Source organism: Pelecanus crispus, chromosome 3 (genome assembly GCF_030463565.1).
Source record: "Pelecanus crispus isolate bPelCri1 chromosome 3, bPelCri1.pri, whole genome shotgun sequence".
NCBI lineage: Eukaryota > Metazoa > Chordata > Aves > Pelecaniformes > Pelecanidae > Pelecanus > Pelecanus crispus.
Genome location: NC_134645.1, coordinates 32,576,582 through 32,583,553, shown reverse-complemented (window position 1 = coordinate 32,583,553; position 6,972 = coordinate 32,576,582).

The following is a 6,972-nucleotide window of genomic DNA, read 5'->3' as shown; positions in this document are numbered from 1 at the left end:
CTCTTTCCCTTCTCCCCACATGTCACCATTTACTCCCAGGGTCTATTTGTACGTGGCTCAGGAGGAAGACAAAGCTCCCAGTCCTAGCTTCTCAATACAACAACCAGTGTAATGCGACAGCTGAGAATACTCTGTGATTACAGATGTCCTCAGAGTCTTTACTGGGAAATGGTTGTTTTAAAAAATGCCTGGGTTTTTCACCTTCACCTGTTTTGCTGTGGCTCTAACTCAACGGCACCTTGACTGTCCAGCAGCCTGCTAATAATCCTGTCTGCTTAGACTTCAATGCACTGGAAACAGGCCGATCAAGAATCAGCACTGTCATGAGATAAAACATTTTAAATCTAAGTATTTAAATGTTCTCAAGTACCAGCTGTCCTGATTTTCGCTGGGATAGAGTTAATTTTCTTCCTAGTAGCTGACATAGTGCTGTGTTTTGGATTTAGTATGAGAATAATATGGAGCATCAGGGAGCCTGAGCAGGAGATAGCCTTGTGGAACCACAGTCTGACCTCCCAGAAACCTGAACAGGGACAGCCACCAGAGAAAGCCTATGATCAAAGGGATCCTGTATCCTCCCCCCACCAGGACATAGGCAGGGTCATAGAGGGAAGCAGCGAGTAGAAACAAGTCCACAATTGGGGCGGCAAGTGAACCCTTTCCTTGCCCACCATGACTCCCCAGGTGCCTCTGCACAATAGGTTTGAGGCTCTGGATGCAGAGGACCAGTCAGTGGATGATGTGGGTGTCGATCCATCTACACCAGAGGAGTCGCCACAACCACAAAGACCTACCCCCCATATTACCACCACCTCCACAAGGAAGAAAAGAAGGGTCATAGTTGTAGGAGACTCCCTTCTGAGGGGAACAGAGGGTCCAATATGCTGGGTGGACCCTTCTCATAGGGAAGTCTGCTGCCTCCCAGGAGCCCAGGTCAGACATAACACCAGGAGACTTCCCAGCCTGGTACGGCCCTAGGGCTACTACCCATTACTACTCTTCCACATGGGTGTTGATGAAGTTGCAGTGCGTAGCCCAAGCGTGATTAAAAGAGACTTCAGGGCCTTGGGACAGTTAGTGAGGGAATATGGGGCACAGGTTATCTTTTCCTCCCTCCTTCCAGTTGTGGGAGGTGACATTGGAAGAAACAGGTGTACCCAATCTCTTAATACATGGCTCCGTGGCTGGTGCCACCATCACAACTTTGGGTTTTTTGACAATGGGATGGCCTACACGGCACCAGGCTTGTTGGTGTCAAATGGGAGCCACGTTTCTCAAAGGGGAAAGATGGTCTTTGCTCAGGAGCTTGAGGGGCTCATTGACAGGGCTTTAAACTAGATGTGAAGGGGGAGGGGGAACATACCAGGCTTGCCTGTGACAAGCTGTGGGATGGTATGCAATGGTTAGAGGGATGGGGTGCTAGTATGAGCCCTCAACCTGTTGCCAAGAGGCATGCTGGGGACACTGCAGCACAGTCGAAGTCTTGCGGAAATGAGCTGGGGGCTCTTGAGGTAGTAGGAGCTAACAAGGAAACCTCCATGAAACACCTCAAGGGAAACAAGGGATGTTCCACTAAGAAGGTGACACAGCCAACAGCCCAGATGAAATTCCTCTACATGAATGCACACAGCATGGGGAACAAACAGGAGGAGCTGGAACTACTGTGCTACTAGAAAACTACGACCTGAGTGCCATAACCGAAACTTGGTGGGACGAATCCCATGACTGGAATGTGGCTATTGGTGGCTACAGGCTGTTCAGAAGGGACAGGCGAGGAAGGAGGGGCAGAGGCGTTGCTCTCTACGTAAAGAAATCGATACAGTGTGAAGAGCTGTCCCTGAAGAGTAGCCACGAGCAGGTTGAAAGCTTATGGTTAAGAATCAGAGACAGAGGCAACAAAGGCAACCTTGTGGTTGGTGTCTACTACAGGCCACCTGATCAAGGGGAGCCTACTGACGAAGCCTTCTTCCTCCAGCTCCGGGAAGCTTCGTGCTTGCAGACTCTTGTCCTGCTGGAGGACTTCAACGACCCCGACATTTGCTGGAAAAGCAACACTGCGAGCTGTAGTCAATCCAGGAGATTTCTGGAATGCATTGAGGATAACTTCCTAAGCCAGGTAATAGACACCACTACCTGAGGGGATGTGATACTGGACCTGATGGTCACCAATGCAAGTGAGCTCACTGGTGACATCAAGACGGGAGGCAGCCTGGACTGCAGTGATCATGCGCTGCTGGAGTTCATACTCCTGAGGGACATGGGAAAAGCGAGGAGTACAGTCAGGACCCTAAATTTTAGAAAAGCAAACTTCCAGCTCTTCAAGAAGTTAGTCAGAAGGACCCCCTGGGAAACGGTCCTCAGGGACAGGGGAACGGAACAGAGCTGGCAGATCTTTATGGACACCTTCCATAGAGCGCAAGAGCTCTCAGTCCCCAAGTGTAAGAAATCAGGCAAGGAAGGAAGAGACCAGCATGGCTGAGTCAAGATATGCTGGTCAAACTAAAGAGTAAGAGGGAACTGCACAGGCAGTGGAAGCAGGGACGGGTAACCTGGGAAGAGTACAGGGAAGCTGCCCAGTTGTGTAGGGAGGGGGTCAGGAAGGCCAAGGTGCAGCTGGAGCTGAATTTGGCAAGGGATGTAAAGAATAACAAGAAGGGCTTCTACAGGTATGTCAACCAGAAAAGGAAGGTTAAAGAAAGTGTACCCCCCCCGTGATGAACAAGAATGGTGCCCTAGTATCAACAGACAAGTAGAAAGCAGAATTACTCAACAACTTCTTTGCCTCAGTCTTCACCGGCAACCTCTCTCCTCGTCCCTCCCACCGTAAGGGAAGATCAGGTTCAAGACCACCTGAGGAACCTGAATGTACACAAGTCTATGGGACCTGATGAGATGCACCCCAGAGTCCTGAGGGAATTGGCTGATGTAGTTGCCAAGCCACTCTCCATGATATTTGAAAAGTCATGGCAGTCAGGTGAAGTCCCTGGTGACTGGAAGAAGGGGAATGTTGTGCTCATTTTTAAAAAGGGAAGAAAGGAGGACCCTGGGAACTACCGACCTGTCAGCCTCACCTCTGTGCCTGGGAAGGTCATAGAACAGATCCTCCTAGAAGCTATGCTCAAGCACATGGAGGACAGGGAGGTGATTCGAGACAGCCAGCATGGATTCACCAAGGGCAAGTCCTGCCTGACCAGCCTAGTGGCTTTCTATGAAGGAGTGACTGCATCAGTGGACAACAGAAAAGCAATGGATGTCATCTATTTGGATTTCTGTAAAGCCTTCGACACAGTCCCCCACAACATCCTTCTCTCTAAATTGGGGAGATATGGATTTGATGGGTGGACTGTTTGGTGGATAAGGAATTGGCTGGATGGTCGCATCCAGAGGGTAGTGGTCAACGGCTCAGTGACCACATGGAGACTGGTGACAAGTGGAGTCCCTCAGGGATCTGTACTGGGACCAGTGCTGTTTAAGATCTTCATCAATGACATAGACAGTGGGATCGAGTGCACCATCAGCAAGTTTGCAGACGACACCAAGCTGAGTGGTGTGGTTGACACACCAGAAGGATGAGATATCATCCAAAGGGACTGGGACAAGCTGGAGAGGTGGGCCTGTGTGAAGCTCATGAGGTTCAACAAGGCCAAGTCCAAGGTCCTGCAGCTGGGACGGGGCAACCCCTGGTATCAATACAGGCTGGGGGATGAAGGGATTGAGAGCAGCCCTGAGGAGGAGGACTTGGGGGTACTGGTGGATGAAAAGCTGGACATGAGCCAGCAATGCGCGCTTGCAGCCCAGAAAGCCAACCGCATCCTGGGCTGCATCAAAAGAAGCGTGGTCAGCAGGTCGAGGGAGGTGATTCTGCCCCTCTACTCTGCTCTGGGGAGACCTCACCTGGAGTACTGTGTCCAGCTCTGGAGCCCTCAGCACAAGAAGGACATGGACCTGTTGGAGCGGGTCCAGAGGACGGCCACAAAAATGATCCGAGGGCTGGAGCACCTCTTCTACAAGCCCAGGCTGAGAGAATTGGGGTTGATCAGCCTGGAGAAGAGAAGGCTGCGGGGAGACCTTATTGTGGCCTTTCAGTATTTAAAGGTGGCCTATAGGAAGGATGGGGACAATCTTTTTAGCAAGGCCTGTTGTGACAGGACAAGGAGTAATTGTTTTAAACTGAAGAATAGATTTAGACTAGATATAAGGAAGACATTTTTTACCATGAGGGTGGTGAAGCACTGGAACAGGTTGCCCAGAGAGGTAGTGGAGGCCCCATCCCTGGCAACATTCAAGGTCAGGTTGGACGGGGCTCTGAGCAACCTGATCTGGTTAAAGCTGTCCCTGCTTACTGCAGTGGGGTTGGGCTAGATGGCCTCTAAAGGTCCCTTCCAACCCAAAGCATTCTATGATTCTGTAACAATGGTGATAACACTGATGTTTTAGTTGTTGCTAAGTACTGCCTACACTATTCAAGGACTTTTCAGCTTCCCGTGCTCTGCCAGGTGCACAAGAAACTGGGAGGGGGCACAGCCAGGACAGCTGACCCAAACTGGCCAAAGGGCTATTCCATACCATATGACATCATGCTCAGTATATAAACTGGGGGGAGTTGGCTGGGGGGCAGTGGTCACTGCTCAGGGACTGTCTGGGCATTGGTCAGCAGGTGGTGAGTGATTGCATTGCGCATCACTTGTTTTATATATTCTTTTATTATTATTATTATTTTCTCTTCCTCTGCTGTCCTATTAAACTGCCTTTATGTCAACCCACAGGTTTTACTTTTCTTCGCCGATTCTGTCCCCCATGCCACTGTGGCAGGGGGAGGGTGAGTGAGTGGCTGCGTGGTGCTGACTGGGGTTAAACTTCAACATCAGCTTATCTCAGTTATTGCACTCATACATTGCAGACAATCATTAAATTAAGAATTAAGGCATTACTTTGGTGTCCCCTGGCAATTGTCTTATTTTGAAACCATAACAAACAGCAAGGATAAGTGACAATATTTGCATACTTAATTTGTAACTACAGCCTACAAGTTCCCTATGCTTTTAATTCCTTTAGCATTACTGAGCTCTTTAGGGTAGCTAACATTATCCAACCAGTAAGAGAACTTAAGTGCCTCTCCCCCTTTCCTAGAGGTATGCCACTTGCAGACAAAAACTCAGAATATTTACCCGTGTGCGGAACTGCACTTCCTTGCTACAGGATACTTCAGACCAGCAGGCAAGAACACTCCTTGCTGCTCCCTGATGAGGGCAGAAAAGCTAGAATAGCTTTGCTCAAGTTTGGGCAAGGAGAGAACATATAACCTCCCACCAAGCCCACTGCTTACATTACCCAAGGACTCCCTGCAGCGGGCAGCCTTTTTCCTTCAGCCAACATACCACCCCAGCCAGCAACTAAGCCCCACACAGCCACTTGGCCACTCCCCCGGCAGCGGGATGGGGCAGAGAATCAGAAGAGTAAAAGTGAGAAAATTCATGGGTTGAGATAAAGGCAGTTTAATAGGTAAAGCAAAAGCTGTGCATGCAAGCCAAGCAAAACAAAGAATTCAATCACTACTTCCCATGGGCAGGCAGGTGTTCAGCCATCTCCAGGAAAGCAGGGCTCCATCACGCATAACGATTACTTGGGAAGACAAACACCATCACTCTGAATGTCCCACCCTTCCTTCTTCTTCCCCCAGCTTTATATGCTGAGCATGACATCATATGGTGTGGAATAATCCCTTTGGTCAGTTGAGGTCAGCTGTCCTGGCTGTCCCCCCTCCCAACTCCTTGTGCACCCCCAGCCTGCTCACTGGTGGGGTGGTGTGAGAAGCAGAAAAGGCCTTGACTCTGTGTAAGCACTGCTCAGCAGTAAGGAAAACATCCCTGCGTTATCAACACTGTTTCCAGCACAAATCCAAAACATAGCCCCATACTAGCTACTAAGAGGAAAATTAACTCTACCCCAGCCAAAACCAGCACAACAAGACTTAGCAGAACTTTCCATTTACCATCGCAGATAAGAACACCAATTACAGAAAGCCCTGAAGAACTGTAAATTCAAACCAGTGCAAGGTACTGAATCCTCTGATTCTGCAGGGACTACTCCAGTGGTAACACATGCACCTGCTTAAGTGCTGACAATATGCTTACACTGCTCTGAAAACTAAGGCAAGTCCTGACCAAGTTTCCAGTATGAGCCAGCTGCTCAGAATACAGAGAACGTGGTGGGGAAGAGGAAGGGGGTCAAAACACACCAGATCAACATCTTTAAAAGCAGCTGACACTTCATTAGCTTGCTTTTCTTGAACTTTAGTAAAGACATTCTTAAAACAGGAAAGCACAAGCAGGAGCATCAAAAACACAAATAGAACAACAGGGAAAACAGAGGATAGAGCTGAAGTGAATTGTGATTTTGTGCAATCATTATGTGAAGTTTTAATATTAAAAATACCAGAAAAAGAGGTGGAATAACAGAAGGACAACAGACACTGCGTCTGTGGACCAGAAGATGTGGATTCCCTGAACAAGTTCCTTGCCTCTGCATAAAGGAAATCAGCAAAGCGATATGCTATTTGTTTCACGGAAGGAAAAAAAACCTCACAGAAGTTTTGCACACAGGATGAAGATGTCAATTCACAAGAAAACCAAACCTAGACCACAGAATTCAGAGCGAAAGCAGAATATTCCAATCAACTAGGAGTTACCATATTGAAAGTACAACACACAAGCTTGAAAACACAGTATGCACTGAGTAACTTACACACGAAATTCCACTCAGAACTTGTGATCTGCAGGTTTGTCTCAGGTGTAAGTACTATGGTGTCAGGAAATAGCAAGTTTCTTGCAGGACAAGAGCAACGCTTGAGATAGTTGTGTGAAAGCTGAGACTGTGCTGCTCTTCTACTTGCTGACTGCTGCATGGTAGTTCTAGCACCAGGAAAGAACGTGATCCCTGGCAGCAATCCTGCTTCCAGAGGTCATAGGAGAA